The sequence below is a fragment of the Phalacrocorax carbo genome, chromosome 1 (assembly GCF_963921805.1).
Source record: "Phalacrocorax carbo chromosome 1, bPhaCar2.1, whole genome shotgun sequence".
In the NCBI taxonomy this organism is placed as follows: Eukaryota; Metazoa; Chordata; class Aves; order Suliformes; family Phalacrocoracidae; genus Phalacrocorax; species Phalacrocorax carbo.
This window is the reverse complement of record NC_087513.1, coordinates 212,040,823-212,062,846: the sequence shown is the minus strand read 5'-3', so window position 1 is coordinate 212,062,846 and position 22,024 is coordinate 212,040,823.

Genomic DNA, 22,024 nt, shown 5'->3' with positions numbered 1-22,024 from the left:
AAAATGAAACATCCAGGGATACAAATTGTTTGCAAGTGAAATCTTTGGGGGAGGGAGAAAAAGGGGTCCACAGAGACTTGTTTGTTTACATAAACAGTGACTCCTCTAAGTCAGTGTCATTTCAGCCATGGAATTTAAAATGGAAGTGCTGCTTCACGGTTATATATACTACTTAAATGTCACCTTTTTTTCATCATGCTTATTTTACATCTAAACTAGTACTATGTCTTCTGCATAAAGGGAAAAAAAAAAAGCATTTAAAAAAGGAAAGTTTGGGGATACGTGTTGACAGATTACATGGAGAATGAGTAAATATTATTTGCCAGAGTATGTACTCAATCTTGCTAGAATCTTATAGTAATAAAGCACTTCTATTCTAGGAGCTCCTTAAACATCTTTTATCTAGAAAGAAGGTTAAATTATAGTACACTGAAGCTGCATCTGAGAAGGTAAGATTAATCTACAGTTGCTTCAGGAATAATGCAGCTTTTAAAACAATTTACAGTCCAAGGAACTATTAACACACATTAAAGATTCTATTAAAAACCAAGACAGTAATATCATACAGAGTACAAAGGAAAACAATACCTTTGAAGAAAAAAAACAGTTTTAGGGTTTTAATAAAAAATTCTTTGATATTTTGAAGCAGTGGTTTCCAGATTGCTGAACATTTGCAAGATCTTGATAGTTTATACAATCATGCTTAGGACCTTCTTGGTTTCCTGGGTCATCAGTACAGCAACAATGTTGTAATGCGTTGGCCTTCACACCAGCTAGGATCTCTGCTGGATGATAGAAGGCCTCAAACAGTATATGTTGGTCCATGTTAAACTTAGGAATAGCAGTCTATTGACCTCAAAATAAAAATTCCCTTGTCCTAGATGATAACATAAAATGAAGGTAAAATGTGAAAAATGTGATGTACTCTTTACTTAATAGGTATATTCTGTTCTGCGTTTGAAGAAGAGGGAACTTACAGGGGGGTCCATATCACCTAAATATGGTATTCGTGCAGTGTAGGCAAACGGTCTCACCTCGCTTTGCATTCAGAGAAAAGAAATGCACAAATGGAATGGCCCACTTGGATGTCAATTTTAGAATGAGATAAAAAGTGTGGTAGAGATCTTCCTTGGACTATACTGGGAATCTAGACAACTAACTCAGTTGTACAACTCTGACTTCCAACCTAAGTGTATCTACAATAAATCTAAAGAAATTTTCCTACGCCCTCTACTATAAATCTAGCCAACAATCCTGGCTATGAGACATAAAGATTTTTTCCAATACAGCAAGGAAGATAGCTCAGCCAGTATCCACCTTTATCCCCTGTGATATTAGAAGTACCTCAAGCACCTTATTCATGATACCCAAATTAGTAATTTCAGATAACAGTAAAGTATGGGGGAAATTACATGGAACTGATTAAATTCTATTTAAAATATTGCATAGTAGGGAATGTTTTGTGTTCTCCTAGATAGAAATTTTATCTGTACTAAAGCTAATTCTTTAATATTTAGGTAAGTCATTGATCATTTTTCACACAAGCTGGAATTCACTGGTCATGTTTCTCAATTATAAACTAGTTTATACCTGTCAGTCTGTAATAGTCAGCACTCAGAAGTCAAGAAAAGTAAAACCTATGGCTGAACAAACAGCCAAAATTTGTAATGATTCAAGGCCCAGGTCATTACTACTGCTGTAGCTTTAGGTCTTATTACACAGATGGTTAATTGGCTAGCAAGCAGGGAACAGAGTGGGAGTGAGCAAATGCTTTTCTATGTAGCTCACAATCTCATCTGAGCAAGGCTGTCGTCGATGCACTGATTGATCTCGGACATCTGGCTCCAAGTGTCCATGCATCTGAAGGGCTCTTGTCCTTCTGCCCACAGATTTCATTTCCCCTTACAGTAGGTTGGGTCAAGGCCAACACAACTAGGAAGTGCTCCACAGCTGGTATCTCCGCCTAGTACTGGTGACAACACAGTACTACAGGTCAGATGGGTTACACCACCACTGCAGGGCTGGTCATGTCATGCCTGACCTGTCCTTATTGCTGGCAGGTGCATGCTGAGATCCTCACTCAGAGGTTGTACGGATCCAGACTTTCGCTGCTGGTGTACTACTCAGCTAATCTCAAGGTTGCACCTCAATATGACCTTGTGTTCATAGTCTGTACTCATAAAAGGAGCACTTGGGATGCAGCAAAGGCCCAGGAAACCTTTTTAGAATGCACACATACCTATTGAAAAATGCCAAGCAACTACAGTAACATTAGCTAGGGTGAAAAATTAACATTAATAACTATCCTGTGATTTTGGTGGTGGGGAGTGAAAGGGATTTCACTTGTGGAACAGTAAATCCATTACAAAATAGCTTCCAATTTCCTTAAAACAATATGGTGTTGACCATTGCATGAGAGAAGATGCTGGGGCAGATACTGCCCGATGTGACACTTCCAGTGGACTTGGTGTGCACAACATGACTGTGTATTATTTCTCAAATGAAGACTGCACCAAAATTTTTGTACCCTATGATAAGGCTGATTTGCAGTGTTGATACTTCTTTATTTGGCAGGTCAGAACCCGCCAGTCAAGATCTTGTAACTGTACCTTCTGCCATTTATCTGTACCTCATTTCACTCAGTTAAATTTAGGACCAGTTTCATATTGCTTCTGCTGTCTTTGTTATACATACAAAACATTGTGCACATTTTTCTCTTTAGTGTGTGTTTCTGTGAGTTTCATTGTAACCATGGTCCAGTATATGAGAATTGGCTCAGACATTTATTTGATAAAGTCTTTTCTCTCTGAGCTATTTAATTAAATAATTTCATCGGCACCTTCATGCTACGCATTTATTAGGGTTTTATTCCCCCCAAGAACACAGTCTTTTCTCTAAGTAGTAATTTGTCGCTGTAGTAGTTTATCAGAGAGATATGTCTAAAGATTTCTGTTACCAGTGCACATTTTGTATGGCAGTTCCATGCAGAGCCTCACTAACGAGAATCAAGGAGAAAGCAAAGAGATTTTACTCAGCTATACATGAGGAAAATGAGTGGATTAATAGAAAAGAATTACAACTGCTAGATTTCAACCCACTCTTTGTAGCTTAATGGAAAGGTTTAATGAGGAACCAAAGAATGTGGGGAAGCTGCACCCTATGTAATATTTCATTTGGCCTGATTAATGGTTCCAAGTGGAGCTTGGAGTTAATGGTTAATAATTATTGGTCATCAGAGGGTGCCAACCTTTAGCAGCTTATGTAGCCATGTTAGAAATATAGTGCTCTTCGAAACAAAATTCTTCCTAGTCTGAGGATAATCACAGGATCTATTTGCTTCTTTGGGTCCTCACCACAGATATTTACTCTGAATGTGTCCCTCTCTTTGTCTGTATTTCTATGGATTCTTGTTTAAGAATTTTATGCAATAGTTTTTCAACCTTGCAAGCTTCACCAACATTCTGTAGCAAGGATTTCCACAGCATGATTTCAAGCTATGGAAAGAGCTACATACTTTTATTAATTTTAAACTTGCCACTTGTTACTTTATTTGATGCCCCAAGTCCTTACATGTGGAAGAGGCAATAAGCAGTCATTTCCCTGTTACCTCTCCTTGATTTTGTAGACCTCTGTGTCATAGTCTTTCTCAAAGATCTCTTTCCCAGGCTGAAGAGCCCCAGTGAATTTGGCCATCCCTCATACAGAAATTGTTTCACTCCTTTGATAATCTGAGGAGGAAACCCTTCCTTAAAACCTTTCTCAGCTTTACCAAAATCTTGGCAAATAATTTTTCATTTATCCTTTTTGAAAATGAGGAGGGAGAAGCAGGAAATAACTTTGCATGGTGTTTTCATACACAAATGCATCATGGATTTCCAAATTTGTCTTGTTCCCTGTTCCTTCCCTAGGGTTCAATTTGATGGTTAACAGCTGATATTTGCATTGAAATACTTGTCTATTATAGCTCCAAGATCTCAATTCTGAATGATAATCACCAGCTTGTAGCCCATTACCATGGGTATAAAGTTAGGATTGTTTTCATTGGATGATTTATTTTACATCTACCTACACTGAAATTCATGTACCACATCACTACTCTTGTAACACTTAGCAGTCGGCCCTGCATAATTTAGGATTGCCAGCAACCTCTATCACCTCACTCTTCACCCTTTTCCAAATCACTAATTCACTAATTTGTTGAACAGCAGGGTCTCTGCAGAGCTTCTTTTGCTCATGGAGTCACCTGCTCCCATCTTCCTTGTCCTTTTAACCATTTCTTTACTCATGCAAGAGTCTTCTCTGTCTCCTTGGCTTCTCTGAACACTTCTGGCAAGGGACCTTGTTGACAAGTTGTCTGGAAATCCACCTAAGGTGCAGACAGACACTACTGCATATGAAGCCTATTAGTAGGATTTAATAGATGCATAAGACTTCAACTGACTCCTGTTCTAGGGGATGTTGAGCTCATAGTTACTACACATATAGCATAACCATTCATATCACACTTACTGTTTATTAATACCTTGCAATTTTATTTGTAGTAAGGAAGACAAAGCACATATTTCAATGAAGTAATTCCTAATAGAGGTGCTGATCCTGTACAGATACTGACAAGGAAGTCTTCATATACTTTCTAGCGCACTCTTAGAGTATTCATAAAATACAGAAATTATATCTATAAAAGCCCATATGCATAAGAGTTTGACTAAAGCTCACCTTATATGAAATCTGTCCCTGCTCTGGCTATGCCCCAGTAGGATCTGCAGAGCAGTATGCTTTCAGGGATAAAACGGGAGGCTCCTCACCCCAGGAATTGAAAGCAGAGATAAAGGGGGTAAAAACACAAGGTTTTCAACATACTGCTGAAGAGATCTTCATCTCTTCACACCCCAGTAATGACTCGTGCAGTAAAAGGCTAGCTCACATCTGGGGCCCTCATCACTCCACCCTGGTCTGTGCATATGATCTTAGGGTCATTTGGCTGCTCACCACTGCCATCTGGGAAGGAATAAGGTGCTGGCCTCATGACATCCCCCAGGACATCCACTTGGCTGTCAAGTTCCTTCTTTTCATTACAAGGCTGAGATTACATTACAAGGACAAGATAAAACACAGTGTGTAGTTCTGAGCATCTGCCCTGCTCCTTTGTGGACTGCTGAAACATGAAATAGATATGTTTCAGTACTATGCAAAATCCAAGGTTCTGCAGTCTGTATTCCTCTGACAGCCTAGAATGAATGTTTTGATCAACAAATTTTATTTCAGTTCTCATATAAAAATTCCATTGGTTTCGCAAATATAGAATGTACATGAGACAGTAATCAGTAAACTTAAATGTAATAAACCTAAAATAAAAGACCTCAAAATACATGGATCCCTGCAAATGTATTGATTTTACAGTAACAAAAAAGGTGCAGCATTTTCTGGGGCTGGATTCAGAATACTGGATCCAGACAAAACGTTGACTCTCTCCCAGTTTTATCCAATTCTGTTCTGATCCTTACTGTGATCTTTTCACAATGGTCACTGTCTTATCCAGATGATGGACAAGCATTCTGTTCTTTTACAGTAGAAATATCTTCATGAGAAAAGAGAACACTCAGTGTTATGTACAAAATAAGGGCAACTCTTCCCATCTGTTTCAACATCTTCCCACTATCAAGAGAAAATAACAGACAAATAACATAAATGTCTCTTTATTTTTTCTCCTTCTCTAATGCAAGAGTAAAATATATTCTTTGGGCTTCTTTTTATGTTTCACTGTAAAGAGAAATTGTCCATGGTTCAAACTGGGGTGCAGACAAGTTTGGGTAAGAATTCAAACCTCAGAGAAATGAATTAGAAATTAAAATGAATTAGAGGTAAGTTAACATATGTTATTCTCCCAGTATGGTTTAAAATGGCAAAATTTTTTGTTGTGATCACTTTGGAGGTGTAACTTGTCATTCACGCCTGGTTTCGGCACAGTGTAACTGGATTATGAAATCACTCCTGGCTGATACAGATTTACAAAGGGTATATATTTCAGACTGGTGGGGCTTGATTGGCTTTTTGAAGGCAATGAATACAGATTAGCCCTAAACCCTCTAGAATCTTTGAGACTAGGTGGATTCTTTGACCACCATATTAAGCAGTGATTAGCTTTCATATGAGAAGGCAGGCAATAAACAGAGATTTAATGGTAACCTCATAAGAAAAGGACAGAACCTCTAGAGGAAGGAACAAAGCAGAAGAACATTTAGAGGGTAAATGCTAACGGGGGGGATATTTAGTAGGAGAAGACAGTATGAGATGAACAGAAGGTCTACATTCCTCTTGGTACATGTTACCAGAAAAACTTGGAGTTACGCCCAGGAATCCTGAAACTTTCACTTTTTCATCCAAAAAAAAAAAAAAAGATATCCGGGAAAATACAATATGTGATCAATAAATTAAAACAATATCAGAACATATATACATATAAGTTTGCAATATAAATTTATATATGCTTCAGGTTTCTTGAGAGGAAATGAGGAAAGATAACAAAAAATAACAAGGTTAGACATGACAAAAATGTACCCTCACAGCCCAGAAAACCAACCGTGCCCTGGGCTCCATCCCCAGCAGCGCGGGCAGCAGGGCGAGGGAGGGGGTTCTGTTCTCTGTGATAAATACAAGAATAAGGGGATATCTGACTATAATATTGTGACAAAGTATCTATTAGTTGTGGTCCTAGACTGCAGAAATTGTTTCTGAAGGACATTGCTGAGGCCAGTGCTTTAGCACATCCCAAAGAAAGCTGTATTTTTCAATAAATTTTGGAAGAACGCTCAAGCACTGCAAGAATGCATGAGAAATAAATAACTATTCCTCAACCAATTCTTCCAGATCTTAGGTTGTCCTATGTAATTAATGTCATATTTACTTCCTGGAACTCCATAGTTTTTTCCCTTCTTCCCCTTGATGCTGGCCACTACCAATGGGAAATAGTTCACTTTCTTATAAATAATTAGATAAATTATTTTTCTATTTGGCCATCTAGTACAACTGAAAATTTTTTCTGAAAGTAGTGCAATGAGTCAAAACTCAAAATTTCCCTTTCAGAGGAATTGCTGACCTTTCCTTTTTTTAATTAATATTTTGAGTCTTAGCAAATTAAAAGCAAAATTATTGTGAAAATATATCAAGAAACAAAATAATTTTATTTATATTGCAAATTTTACTTTATTTTGTAATCTATGAAAGATATAAAAATGTTAATGTTTTTACTATTATGTCACTGCATGGTTTGCATAACTGGATATGACATATCATATCCACTGTGCTAATACTTGCTATTCTAAATGGTAATTAGTTTTGAAATTGGCATTCTAGCGGATAAATTGGTGTTCTAACTGGTCATTTGTCATTGGTTTTAGTATCCAATGGTTCCTTATCATTAGCACATGGGAAAAAACATACCCCAAGAAAATAATATTTTTAAACTGAAAAAATGAAACCTTTTAACTTCTTTTGTCTTTTTTTATTTAAATAAAGTTTTAGCAAAATTAGTCTGCTAATGTTGATGAAACAACAATTTCTGTTTAGAAAATTCTTCCATTGTCTAGTTCAGCTGCAGTTGCCAGGTTACAGATATAATATACTGAAGTAATTTCTGCTCTTGCAAAAACAGTATTGAAGATAAGTTTTGAATGGAAGGTTTTAATTAATGATAGGAGTAATAAAAGTCCATGTTCTAAGCAAAATTGTATAATGTAGCCATGTAAGTCTATGATAACTTTTCTGATTTTTTTTCCAACCCATTTTCTTTTCTAAGCGAAGTTATTTGCTTTACGTGGACTGATAGGTACCGCAATTCGAATTGTAACACACAGTTAGCAAGACTAGTAGGACTATACACACGTATTAGTGAAGGCTTCATTGTAACTGTCACTGAAATCCTCAGCTCAAAACAGTTTTGTGCAAATGAGCAACAGTTAGCCATTGTGTCAAAGGACAGATAACCAAATAACCCTTTGTCATAAGTCTTCCAACTGTAACTTTAAATAATGGTTATTGAGAGAGAAGTTGTAGGGGAAAAAAATGGAACTGGAAAAAAATTGGTGATACAGTTATCACAGCAAAAGGGATAACCATGGTAGCTACAGTGCTCGTTAATTTAAATGAATGTTCTAATTTAGATGGCAGAGCACCTAAGATATAGACATGTGATGAGGTATAACAAAGGAAATGCTTTGGTATTGTTACGTACAGAGTATCACAGACACATTTTATGACAACAAAGTGGTTAGAGATATGGGAATTTGGGAAAGGAAATCCCTGAAATTAACACCAGTTCTTGCTGTCTCAACTACTCTCATCTTCTCAAAAGAGCTCATGTAAATAGTTCAAGCTTTCTGTTGTCAAATCAAGATTTTTGTCATTTTACATGGCTTTGAAATAAATAAAATATATAAAGTTATATTATCAAGGTTATTATTGATGTAAAAACATCTGCTACAAACCATAATAAGAAAGCTGAACCTACCAGACCAGACTAGTGTTTTGTCTAATTGACGCATGTCAGATTAGACTGCGCAAACACATTTTTTTTGTTTAAATGGTGTCATCACGGCTTATGAAAAAGAACACCAACTTATTCTTTTTCCCAGTTTAGTAAGGTACAATCCACTTATAAAGATATTAAAAAGATATTTCATGTCATATGCTAGCAATTAATTCTCTCACCCTCCACCACCCAAAATAGATAGAACAGAAATTCTCTCACATCAACATTTAACAATACGAATCCCCCAATATGTATATCATCTCATCAGAGACTGACTCAGTTATTACCTGCAGGAGTACATTCATTCCGTATTATCTACTAACATTAACACAAGTAGAGCTCCTTCCGATGCATATGAAAGCCACAGACTATCCATCTCTTCATTCCCTTCCTTCTCTTTCTGTTTCCAGTGATCTGCTACTTAATGCATCATGTATTTCGCCCACATTGCCAAGCTTAGCCTTTTTCCCAGGTCATCTTGTTTTACAAGGCAGAAATTTCTCTCTACTCCACTTCACATATCTTTTTGAGAAATTTCATAATATTCATCTTTCTTACAATTGGGATAATATTCTACATCAATAGCTTGCATTAACATCTGGGAAGGAACTAGGGCTGATTTTGCATCTCCTGTGGAAATCATATAGACTTGAGGTAATTCTCATACCACTGTGTAGGTCCGCTAACCTCAATGCAGATACGTAAGATTTACATCATTGCTAAATCTCTGGGCCCCACAAAGAAGCAAGGCCAGGGGATTAATTATGGAGAAGAAGCAGGATGTTAATAAACATGGAGTTAAGCAAGCTTATGTTGTTAAGACTCAGGTGAGTCAATCTCCTTGAGCAAAAAGGTTAAAAGGAATTAATGTGATTCCTCTCCTTTCAAGTTAGAAACTTTATCTCTGAACATGTAATAGCAAATAAGATGTTGCAACCTCCTCCTTTTTTTCACACATAATTATTTCTTACATTCTCCTTTTCATTTTATTTAAAACGCAACAGAGAAGAAAAATAAAGTAGAAGCTCTCAAATGTCGTTTATCATGTACACACAATTTTTACAGTAGTTGCCATTAGTAGTTAGTGTTGAACTAGTACAGGGAGATAGCTTGTTTGTAATGTTCTCATTTTTAAACATTACAGGTATTACAGATAGTCATTGTCAATAAGAACAGGAATTAAACTGTTGCGTTAATAGGCTTAAATAAAGCATGATGGGACAAAATGGGCACAGGGCTCTTCATAAAAAGACATTTTTTTATTGTGCTTCAGTCTTCACCAAAAAACAGTTCTCACCAGAAAACAAGGTCTGTGCAAAGATAAGGACAAGTAAAAGGAGAGGTATTACAGAATTAAAAAGCACTGCAGTGTAAGAGTTCTTAAGTTGAGTTTACTCTGTGTGGTAAGTTTATGATATTATTTATGTTATTTATGATGCTAAAGAGAGATCCACACAAATCCTGTCACTGAGCTACACACTAGCTCTTACATTTATAACTTCTGGTGATATGGACTTTGGTTTACAACCCAAACTGGGATGCATAAAGATCTCAAATGCATTGATTCCTGGAGCATGATGGTGAAAAACAGCAGATGGAATGAGAGTGGAACAATGAACTTCTTGTGATGAAGTCATTGCATGATCTCTCCTCCATTCCCAGTCCTTTAATCCTCATTGTATCAAAGTCTTACTGGAATTTCAAAGTCCTGTCTCAGTGTTGCCAGTAATCTACATTGAAGGGAGGACCTGTAAAAATATCCAAAAATGTCCTGTGCTTGCCCAGCAAATGCTGCCCTCCATTTCCCAGTGTTCTATTTGAAACACCTTTCCTTTCCCTCATCATGGGACCTGACACTTGGGTTACATCAGGGTCCTGGCTTCTCCCTCCTGCTCTTACTTATTCCAAACAAATAAAATATTGCCATTGAAGATATGCCATTCCCCATTACCACAAGCACAATGGGGACAGAACAGGGTTCTGTTGAACAGGAACAGCTTAGTTATTGGTAAGGTCCTAGGCATGTCTTATTTACGTAACTGAATTCTGCCCAGGTGGCCAAGGAGGCCACCAGCCCCCGGGCTTGTGTCAGCCCTGGTGTGGCCAGCAGGAGCCGGGCAGGGATGGGGCCCCTGTGCTCGGCCCTGGGGAGGCCCCACCTCGAATGCTGGGCTCAGGTTTGGGCCCCTCGGGACAAGAAGGCCCTTGAGGTGATGGAGCGTGTCCAGAGAAGGGCAGCGGGGCTGGGGCAGGGTCTGGAGCACAAGTGTGCTGGGGGGCGGCTGGGGGAGCTGGGGGGGTTTAGCCTGGAGAAGAGGAGGCTGAGGGGAGCCCTTCTCGCTCTCTACAACTAACTGAAAGGAGGTTGTAGCAAGGCGGGTGTTGGTCTCTTCTCCCAAGTAACAAGTGACAGGATGAGAGGAAACAGCTTAAAGCTGCATCAGGGGAGGTTTAGATTGGATATGAGGAAAAATGTCTTTACTGCAAGAGTGGTCGGGCATTGGAAGAGGCTGCCCAGAGAGGTGGTGGAATCACCATCCCTGGACGTGTTCAGAAAATGTGTAGGCATGGGACTTCAGGGCATGGTTTAGGAGACATAGGGGTATTGGGTTGATGGTTGGACTTGTTGATCCTAGACATCTTTTCCAACCTTAATGATTCTATGATTCTGTGATTTATAGTTTAGAATAAATGTTTCCAGAATTATATCCAGTTTTCTTCCAGTTAATAAAAAAATGTGGAGTCTGTTTTTGTGGCTGAGTAACACCTAATCATCAGGGTTTTACATAGAGCACCTGTGAGGTCTAATGCTGTGTAATACTCTGTGAAAACTTGGGAGAACATACAACCACGCTTGCACAGAAAGTGAAATAGAGGACCAGGGTTGTTGTACCGGGTGTGTTTGACAATTATAGCTAACATTGCCTCAGCGTATTCTCAGACTGAAACAGTGAGAGCTTGTGACCCCAACCAGAACAGAAAGGAACCTGGTAGTGCTGCTTATGTTCCACATAATTCAGTGTAACTTTAAGCTTCCTTACAAAGCACAGCCTTGCTCTGTTCTGCCCCCAGCTGCAGGTTGTGTGGGATTTAATAGGTGTTCAGCTGCAAGGTGAGTCAGTTGAGTTTGATGCTCAAACACAAAACCTATTTTTGGTTCATTATTTTTAAATCATATCAGTGAGTTGAAGTAACCTATTGCATGATTGCTAAATATAGTGCCAGAGAAGTGGCTAAAACATGTACATGGGGGTGAGGGGTTTGAAGGGGATTAGAAGAAGCCTGCCTCTGAAGTGCAACAGATTTAGTATAGCAAGAACCTAGCCACCGAGTGGCATTCATCAGTTGCCAACCTGTGCAGTGCAGAGCCAAATCCCTGTAGCACTTTGTATCTGCTTGTCCTCTTACACCTTCCTATATTGCCCATGATTTCTCTGGACAGCCATCTTTTCCTTCCATTTCACTCATTCCCAGTTTCTGAGCAGAATTCAGCCACCAGCTCCGATAAGCCACAGGTATTCAAAATCTGCATTCATAGGTAGCTTATGGTTTGTCATGTTACGTTAGTCACCCAGAAACTGAGCCGTGAGTCAGCGTTGTAGAGCCTGGCGTGTTGGCTGTTAAGCAATTTACTTTTGTGCTAGGAAAGAGACCCCAGTGATAAGAAGCAAAATTAATCCTTTGCATAATTCTGTCAATGACCTAAAAATGTTTGTACTTTTTTTTTCCTTTGCATTCTTTAAATTTTCTTTCTCTTTGTAGCTGTTTTGCTGTCTTGTACAGTCTTTTTACTTAATATGTAACTCCCATGTGGGATGGATCTTAGTTCTATGATAAAACTTGAAGTTGTGGTCTTAAAGAAAAGCATGAAGCCTGAATAGTTAAGGCAGAAAGAGATTTCTTATGACAGTCTGTGTTTTTTATTTTTTGCCGTTGCTATTTAATGTTATCAACTAATTAACCTTAATTAAAAGGGGATACCTTGCTGAAGATGCACACACCTTACTATTGCAAATAATAAGAGCAATTAGCTGCAGTGCTTTGTTATCTATGAAATATACTACACAAGCAATAAGGTCCACATTCTTAGAGGAATTTAGACATCTAGACATGCAAAAGGAAGATAGCTGGTAAGTGTTGAGGCAGTTAACTTTCTTTCATTTAAGTGGCCGTGATTTAAGAGTTGTTCGAATCCTTTATTTCCATTTATCAGTCAAATGAAAACTTTTGTGGGGAAACAGGTTCAAATCAAACTCAACTACAGAAAAAAATCAATTTCAATAAATATTTTTAAAACACCTTTGTATTTTTGGCACCTGGAGTCGAGGGGGAGCAGAGGGAACAGGAGGCATCTCTTTCTGTGTAAAATCCCAAATCATCTGAGCATTATTCAGAGTATGAAAGGCTTAACCACAGTTCCCACAACTGGCTGAGGTTTTTCTGCACACACCTCCACAGCTGCCCAAATTTCTCATCACTCTAAACCTTTCAATAACGGGTTTTCTTAATCCCTCCTTTTGGATCATTTACAGTTTACATGGAATATGTGAAATTATTGGAGCTGAAGATCAAGATAACACACCAGCTCAGAGATCACAGCTCTCAGCTAGTGAGAGAAACACCTGGATTCTCACCCCTTCTTGATAATAATTTGTGCAAATAACTGCATCAACCGAAGGCTGAATTTTTTCACACTTCTCTTTTTTCAAACACTAGCCTTCTCCTCCAGACCCATCTTCTGGGATGCTGGGGACAGAGAACTTTCAGATCTTTACATACAGAAGTAGAAACAGAATTGATGTTTTCCACAGTCCAGAACAGTCTTTTAATCATGAAATGTCAGTCAAAATGGACTGTTAGTACCTCATCTACTGCATTTTGTAAATCTAGCCCTTCATATAAAATAAAATAAAATAAAATAAAATAAAATAAAATAAAATAAAATAAAATAAAATAAAATAAAATAAAATAAAATAAAATAAAATAAATTGAATCAATCCTGTTTAACAAGAGTCCCAGAGAAGGCTTAAGTAGTGGGCGTGGATGACAAAATCATTTTTCTCTGGAGGTGATGTAAAGGTCTTATTTCTCTGTCTCTAAACATAGAAGAATCACACTGCTGGCACATCTGATGTGTCACTGCAAAACAAAAATCAAGTCAGTACAAAATTTGGAAGCACTGCATTTCATTTCAGCTACTTTGCCTGCAGCTCAGCCTGTGTCTCCCACGGCAGGGCTCAGGAGTAAAGCAAACCCAGAGGAGACGTGCAACCTTGCAAAATCTGTCCTTTGCCTGTTTGGCTTCAAGGTCTAGTTTTTGGTTTCAAAAATCATTAGCAAAATTTACCTCTGATTCCCTGAACTATTTGCTAATAGATGACAGCTGATTTTTCCCCAAATCACATAAAAACTTAGGCAGGAGGAAGATGAATTTTTCAGTAAACAGGGAAAAAAAAGTTTAAAAAATAATAAAAAGAAGACAAGACAGGACAAGGCAGGACATGGCAAGGTGAGGCAGAAATTTCCCTGATCCACTTGTTTCAAATCCTCTAATTCCCTTATGCCATCTGGAGCCTTCTTCTTGCAGCAATCCCTGTGAGAACTGGTGATCACAAATTCACCCTTTTTTCTTATCGCTAAGATTTTTACTGTCAGATCAGTTAGGTACTTAGTACTTCATATTTAGGTACTTTGGCAAAACCTCTTCAGCTTCCACCTGCAACTTCAAGCATCCAACCACATGTAATAATCAGATTCTCTGGGGCTCAGATGCCCAGTAAGTCACCTGAAACCCTGAATAAATCTTGGAAGATTACAGATGACATTCTTAATATTTCTGAGGTAGCAAAATAATAAGAAAATTGTTCTGACTTTTCATATACATCAGAAGTAAGCAAAAGGAAAAGTATGATATGTGTAAATTGTATGCAGTGTGAAGTTGTTGCCAGAAGCAGTGAGGGCAAATGACCTAGAAAGGTTGGACATATAACCAGAAAACCTCAAAATTAAATGTCATGGGGAAATGCAAGCTAATAAATGCAGGAGGGGAAGAAAATAATAACAGAACACAACTATGATTTTATGATTCTATGAAAAAGAAAATCCAGAGTAGTAATGCTAAAAGTGACTTACTGGAGGCAGAAATTGGCCAATAAGACCTGAAACTGCAGTGTGACATGAGTGCAAAATGCCAATACAATTTTGGCTCTGTGACGTACAGCTACTCTTTAATGGGGCACAGATGTGATAATCCATCTCTGTACAATGCTGTAAAAACTGCATGCACAGCCCTTCCCTCAGAAAACTGGAAAGGAAAAGGAGGAGTTTAAAAAAAATATATAAAGAAGATTTTAAAGCAGGTTTGATATATGGATAAGGACAGATATGCAGAATTGCTAGGAATAATCTATTGTGCCTGAAGAATGGCATAGAATAATCCAAAAGTTTTGAGGGACAGCAAAAGGCAAGGGACTGCTAGTCCAAAATTTCAGACAGCTAGAAGAATTTTATTTCAGTTCATATTGTCTCTGGACCAGGTACATTTGAAGTAACCTGGATGATGAGCCTTAGTCTCAAGAAATTCTCTGGGGTTCCTGATGCTCCATAAAGCAGTGTAAGTGATCATACATTGCTCTGAAACATCATCAGGGAATAATTTTTGAGAAGTTTGACCCTTTCTTGAATTTTGTGAATTATGTGACTACTCTATATCTTACTGGCTTCATTTCATGGGCCCTAGTTATTGTGCTGGAGGACAGAGCAAACAGATGATCCTTATACATGATCTCCGTGCTATTAATGACATTGTAGGGCTCAGTGGAGCTCCCTGAATCATGTCCTTTTGATCACAAAATGACGGATCACTCAGACATTGCTTGTATGACCACGAAAACTTTGATCATCTCTGCTTCCATTCTCTGAACTTCTGAACTTTTTCCAGTTCTAATATATCATGTTTCGACATGAAGGAACCATAACAGCCACACAGTGTTCAATGTGGGGCAAACCATCGCTCTATGTAACTTGGTTTTCTTTTGTTCCTTATTCATTTTCTGTTTATTTTTACTGATGTGGAATGTACGTGCTCAAAGAACTATTTATCTCAGCCCCATGGTCTCATTCTCCAGTGGCTGGAGTGAGCTCAGATTTTATCATTTTGTATGTGAAGCTACAATTGTTTATTCACACCACACATGCATAGTTTACATTTACTTTCATCTGCCATTTTCTTACCTGACCACTGAATCTTATTAAAGACCTGCAATTTGTCACAATGGACTTCATCTTTTTTACCTTGAAGAAGCCTGTATAATCAGCAAACTTGGTCACAACACATCCCCTTTTCCAGGTCTTTTATGAATATGTTAAATAAGAGGTCCAAGAACAGCACCCTGTGCGACTTCATTGCTGACCTTCCTCCGTGGAGAGGCCTGATCATTTACTTACCTCCATTTAGTCTTCCAGAGCTTATGATCCTTTCTATTTTCTTTATTTAGATGCAACTTTCAGAGTTTTTATTAATGCCTGCTTAATTCTAAAAAGATCTCTTTTAATTTGCTGCTTAGACATTCCTGCTTTTTCCCAATCGCAATAGGCAGTGTGCATGGGTACTGCGCTTTCCCTCAAAAGTCTCCGTGTCACCTGCAAAGTTTTAATTCCTACCTACCTTTTTTAGCTTCTTTTTATCATCAATTCCTCATTTTTAGATATATCCTCTTTTTGAAGCTTAGCATAACTGCAGTGATTTTGGGGGGGGAAGATGGGGTGGGGCCTTTGTTGTTCATTTGGGGACTGACTGTCTTTAAATACATTTTCAGCATTTTTTTTTTCTGGAAGATATTTTGCTTGTTATGGGAAAAAAAAAAAAAAAAGTGGTTTTCATGATCTACCTGCAAGAGCTCAGGGACAAGTGGCAATGACAGAACTCGGCGAGCTCACTAGGGAAGGGGAGGAATGAAGGAGGGTTAAAAAGTACACAAACACACACAGCAAGCAAAGGCAAGAACAGATGGATGGAGATACCTGCAACACCCTGTGGACCAGAGGATGAGTGAAAGAGGAGTTCCTACCCTTCAAATATCAAGGCTGGAAACAAAACTATTATGTGAGTCCTGCATAAAAAAAGAGAAAAAAGAGTCTTGTTGAAAAAGTCCCCAAAAGCTCTGTTACTGCACAGAAGCCACCACTTTTTTCATTCAGTCCTATCTTTGCCACAGAGAAGCAACTATTTTTCAGCATGCCAAGTCCACACCCTTTTGATGTTGATCAATATCCATCTGCTGTCTGCTTTATCCTTGGATTATCAACACTTTTTATCAAGGGTTGTTGCTTTTTAATTTTTTTAAAATTATTTTTAATTTTATATTTCCCTTTTAAGGACCCAGGCCATGGCTGGGGTTAGCAGGCACTGCTGTAATAATATAAATATTCCTAAGATGGGCCAGAGATATGAGTCTCCTGAGGTGTGGGCCCTGAACCTTCTCTGGGAGAACTACATTTTTACTTCTATCTTTTCTTCAAAGATTTTTACTATAGGGAAAATCCTGACTCCATACCACCTGTATCTCCCCTCAAAGTCCTAAGTAACTGCTTCCACTTGAACAAAAGGGGAACAAAGATTATTGAAATCTATATTACTATAATACACAATCGTGTATTCCTTCCACTTTTGGTAAGCCAAAATCATTTATGCTCCAGATGTGTCCCCTTTCAGAAAAACGTAACGGGCTCCAATTCCATCTGTTCATGCTACTGTGGATATAAACCCTATTTCAGTGATGAAAACATAGAGCAAAATAAAAAGCAAAATACAGAGTACAAAAAAATTTTGTTTGGCCTTAAAGGAACTGTCTCTTTTTTGAAAACCTCATACTGAGCAAACAAAAGCAAAAGTATCTGTTGATGTAATATTTATCACTCAAATCAGCAACGTTGCAATGATCAAAGAAAATATATTTACCAGTAGGGTGCTGGGTACAGATGTTGTTGGAGCTTGAAAGCAGGATCAGTAAAATATTGAATCCTGAATACCATTTTAATACATTAGATTCTTTTGACAACAGCTCTGCCCTGTTATAATTCTAGTAGAAATGAAAATATTAATGTAAGGACAAAAAGAATAACTTCTGAAAGAATATTCTTTTCTAAAAAAGAGGAGATAAGGCTTTGCAATATTAGGCTTTCATAAAATTTCAGCAATGCCTGTGCCATCACAAAACAACAAAAAAGAAATACATTTTCTTTGAACTTGTGCTTTCATTTTATGCAATCAAAATGTATCAACATTTAGTAAAGAACAAGGAACTCTTTCTGAAGGACACATTCAGTTTCTGACTCACCATGGTAGATAAGCCTCAACCAACTCTTGATTTAGTTTTTTTCTCTGCTTCAAACACCTTTTCCAGAGAGGGTAAGTGAACATTCATTTACAGCAACATTTACATTGTTGGATATGAGGCCTTGATGGTAAAGAAACCTTGAGGAGTCAAGGGGAAATAGCAGGCTTGCCTCTATTTATCTTGAAGTATTTATCCCAAAGATTTCTTCAAACCTACTATTCTGATTTTTTTTTTCAGCTAAATCATTTATAACCTTAAAGCTGGTCCTCTGTGAGAGTAAGAGAGGCAGAAGCTGTGGATGAGAATGTGAACTTTCTCTGAGTAATATTTATTGTTATTTTTTCCCACTAGTAAGAAGATTTTGTAGGGAATCCTACTATTTTGACTACCTTCACCTCTACTTGAACCCAAATAATAAACTGAGAATGTGTCCTCTGGATCATTATTTTGAAGCTGATGCTGCTCGTCTTTCCAGCTTCATGTCATGCTGTCATTGTGCCTATATCATTTCAGAGGTTTTAACTTCATAAACGTAGTGGGATTCTCTTGTTTCAGCCTTCAAGTTGCCATTGTTCTGTTTCTCTGAGTTTGATCATTGAATGGAACAAGTATTGCATTCATTTGATAGGGTCGATTAGATTTTTTTCACGGTACATTGATGTCCTAGAATCATAACCTTAGGGAGCAAATTTGGGGGGAGATTTGACCCTCAGGGTCTCGGCCACAAATTGAAAATATTGAGGCAGCTGCAGTGGAAATACACAGAGGTCCTAACTGTGAATAGATTGTACTTTCTGCAGTTCCGGCAGGAATTACAGATGCTTACCAGCTGCAAAGCTGAATGACCCAATATCTCCTCCTCACACTTCCATTTACACAGGTTGTATTGAAGTTAGGTGCTAGTTCAGTGACTCAACCTGGATTTCACGTTTGCTGAATCATAGAACAACTTACAATCATGACACATCTCATTTTTTTTTTTCCTTAGTTCCAATAATTTACTGCTGAATTTCATTAGCAGCAAACTATGATCTAATTTTATTATTGCTGCCACTTATGCTACTGAGTCAAGACAACTGGAGCCAGGGATTTGGTCATATTTTTTCTCTTCTCATTCTCATTTCAGGTAAACAGTAAGGATGCTGGTACACTAGCCAAACAAGCATATATAGAATTTTTACAAAGATTTCTTGTTCCCTCTGGTTTCCTTGACACAAGCACAAGTCCTCCAGTCACAATCAAGCCTGGAGTATTCAAGTTTCAGTGCAACTTTCCATAGTTCATTGATTCCATCATTTCTAAGAAAGTGATATGACTTCTATTCAAAATGCCATCACAATCAAGGGACTTGAAACAATTTCATCTCCCTCTAGAACAGAAATCAAATTAATTTATCCTGGTTTTACATGGTTAATACAACTTTCTCTTTTACTCTAATAATTGTATCTAGATGGTGACACCTCTCTTTGGATGAATCAGAGCCTTTTTTTCAAGTGTTTGAAAGCACTGCTGTGTCTTGTAATTTTTCTTAAGTCTTAATCCACCTACTCTTTTTGTCTGTCTTCCAGATAATTCTAGAAATTAATGTTTGACCATGCATTGGTTGTACAAAGAAGATATTTCCTTACACAGTGAGAGTAAAATATTCTGATTTCAGTTGCTTTCACACCCATTGTTCTTTGGGCAGAAAATATGTCATTGACTTCACGCACTGTAATTACATGAAAAAAACAGTAATAGCCATAATACCATGGCCATGGAATATCTTTTTATTTTTCTTTACAATACTCCTGAGGAGCAGCATTACATTCAGTTTATGAAGACAGCAGTCCTGAAAAGCTAAATGCTCTCTCTCAACATTAGACAGGAAGCCTGTGGTACAGCGTGTATTTTATTTGTTAAGTCCTAAGCCTGAATTAGAAACCTAACCATCCTTTCTATCGTAGTATACATGGCATGGCTAAGGAAAATGCCCTGTCATGAAATTTCTAAACTTACAGCAAATAATGTTATTGTTAAATGTGTGTGTGTGCACACGCGTGTATAATTTCAATTTGTTCCTTAAGTCCAAGACCATGAGACTCTCAACCTTACTTTAATTAAGGAATGGATAAGTAGATGAGCCAGAAGATGGGAAAGAGGGAAAAAAGCTCTACTGGGTCACTTCAGGAGCATGGTCTTACCCCTTCATAGTGACAGAGAGATAGAACCAAGCGTATTTGTCCCTCATTAACAATTTATGATATCACATCCACTAAAATTGCAGTGGATGGCAGGAACTTATGGGGAGTTCCTTGTAGCCGGCATCAAGTCCTCTACAGTTTGTCACCTTCTTATGGGAAGGCTTCCCTTCATCTAAGCAAACAAACCCTTGCACATGGTTTTAACAGATCATGGATGCCATTGTGTCTCTAGGAAATGCACTTGAGACAAAGATACTTCTTTATCCAAATACTTCCTAAGGTCACAGCACTCACACTGGGGACATGATTACATGCCTTCTGTTCAGCTCCCCAGGAATGACAGGAAGGCTCACACTGTCTTCTCATCACAGCAATCATGGCATTTTTTTTCCACAATGCACAGTAGATGCTGTCTTGCCCAGCACCTAGATGGTGTGATTGCTGTTTAAAGTGGCAGCCTACTGTGGACCACTCCCACCATTGCCTTGGATAAAGTCTATGAAGGATGCATTTTGCCAAAGTTACAGAAAGTGGCAATCTCAGCCTCACAGATAGGGCTCTGTTATCTCCAATCTCTGTCACAGCAGTTAACCTAACTATCAGATTTCTCTTTTTTCTCTTTAAGAAAAAAAAATATTAAAAGTGTCATGCTGTTAGACTGAACACAAAAGTTCAATAAAATGTTCAAAGGCACGGTACACAATTTGCTCTTCCAGCTCTTGCTGTTTTAAGAATAAAATGTATTTTCAGGTATAACTTATGTTTAATGTTATGTTAAACCTAATACTAGTTCTAAGTGTTAGTCTGGCAAAACCATACAAACTTTTAAAATACAATAAGAGTGGAACCGAGCAGGATCATAATCAAAAAGCTTAACATATTTATTTGTAAATACACCTTTTTTGTACGCTTTTCCATGGTTAGGCAGTAGCTATTTAAATCATCAAGGTGAAACAGCACTTGTTATTCTGTTATGCTATTATCTCCTGTTATTCTGTAATTCCCCAAGTCTAATGAAGAGTCCTGAGCATCCTTGAGCAGTTTGGTTTCCATGTTTCCACATTGTACCCACAGCAGGTCTTCAAAAGCCTATGGCCATCATTGGCTTGTCTACAGCTCCTGCTGTTATTATCGTGCACATATCTGGAGCCACAGTTTTTGGGGAGAAGCTGCAGCAAAACAAACCAAATGCAGACTTTGCATGGAGATACCCTGAAGTGCAAGGCCTGATGTGTTACTGGTTCACATCATCTGCTGAGGCACCAGAGAAGATCTAGCTCCATTTCTCCAGGATACAGGAACACATTAATGGGTAGGCATCATAGTAAGTGCAGATATACTGTTATGCGGCTGCCTTTTTTAAAAATGCAGCCATAGTCATGGGGTTTGCTTTTTATCTGCTTGGTTTTCTTTTTTTTTCTTCTTTATGTTGCCATGAGTTTATTAAAAGTTGGCTACTCATCTGCAAAACTCATTTTTATTTATGATATGAATTTTCAGTGCTTTGAGATAACTACCACAAGACCATTCAGGCAAGGTCTGAAGCAATGCTTACTTACAGAGCTTGGTTTTTTCATATGGTTATTGATGGTTTCAATTTATTTATTTCTTCTCCTATACCACGTTCAACACGTAAAATCCTGCTCCTAAAATACTGTTAAATGAAAGAACTGTCAGTCTAGGAAGGCTCAGAGTCTGAAAAATGCGAGTACAGTCAGTAGCATTTAGCTAACGTCTTCAAAAGAGAAGTACAAGGCGATGAAGAAAGAATCTACTTACTGGACAGTTCTTTGAAAGGGACCTCAGTACCCCCTTTCCCAGCCAGCAAGCTCTGCCAATACATCGAAAAGAGTTTTAAGAATGTATCATAATGCATATATACAAAGGGATAAGTGCTCTTTTAATGACCTACAGTAGTGACAAATTACTTCATGCTCCTGCCTAAGCTCCAACTCAGCTTTAGCAGTCACTACATT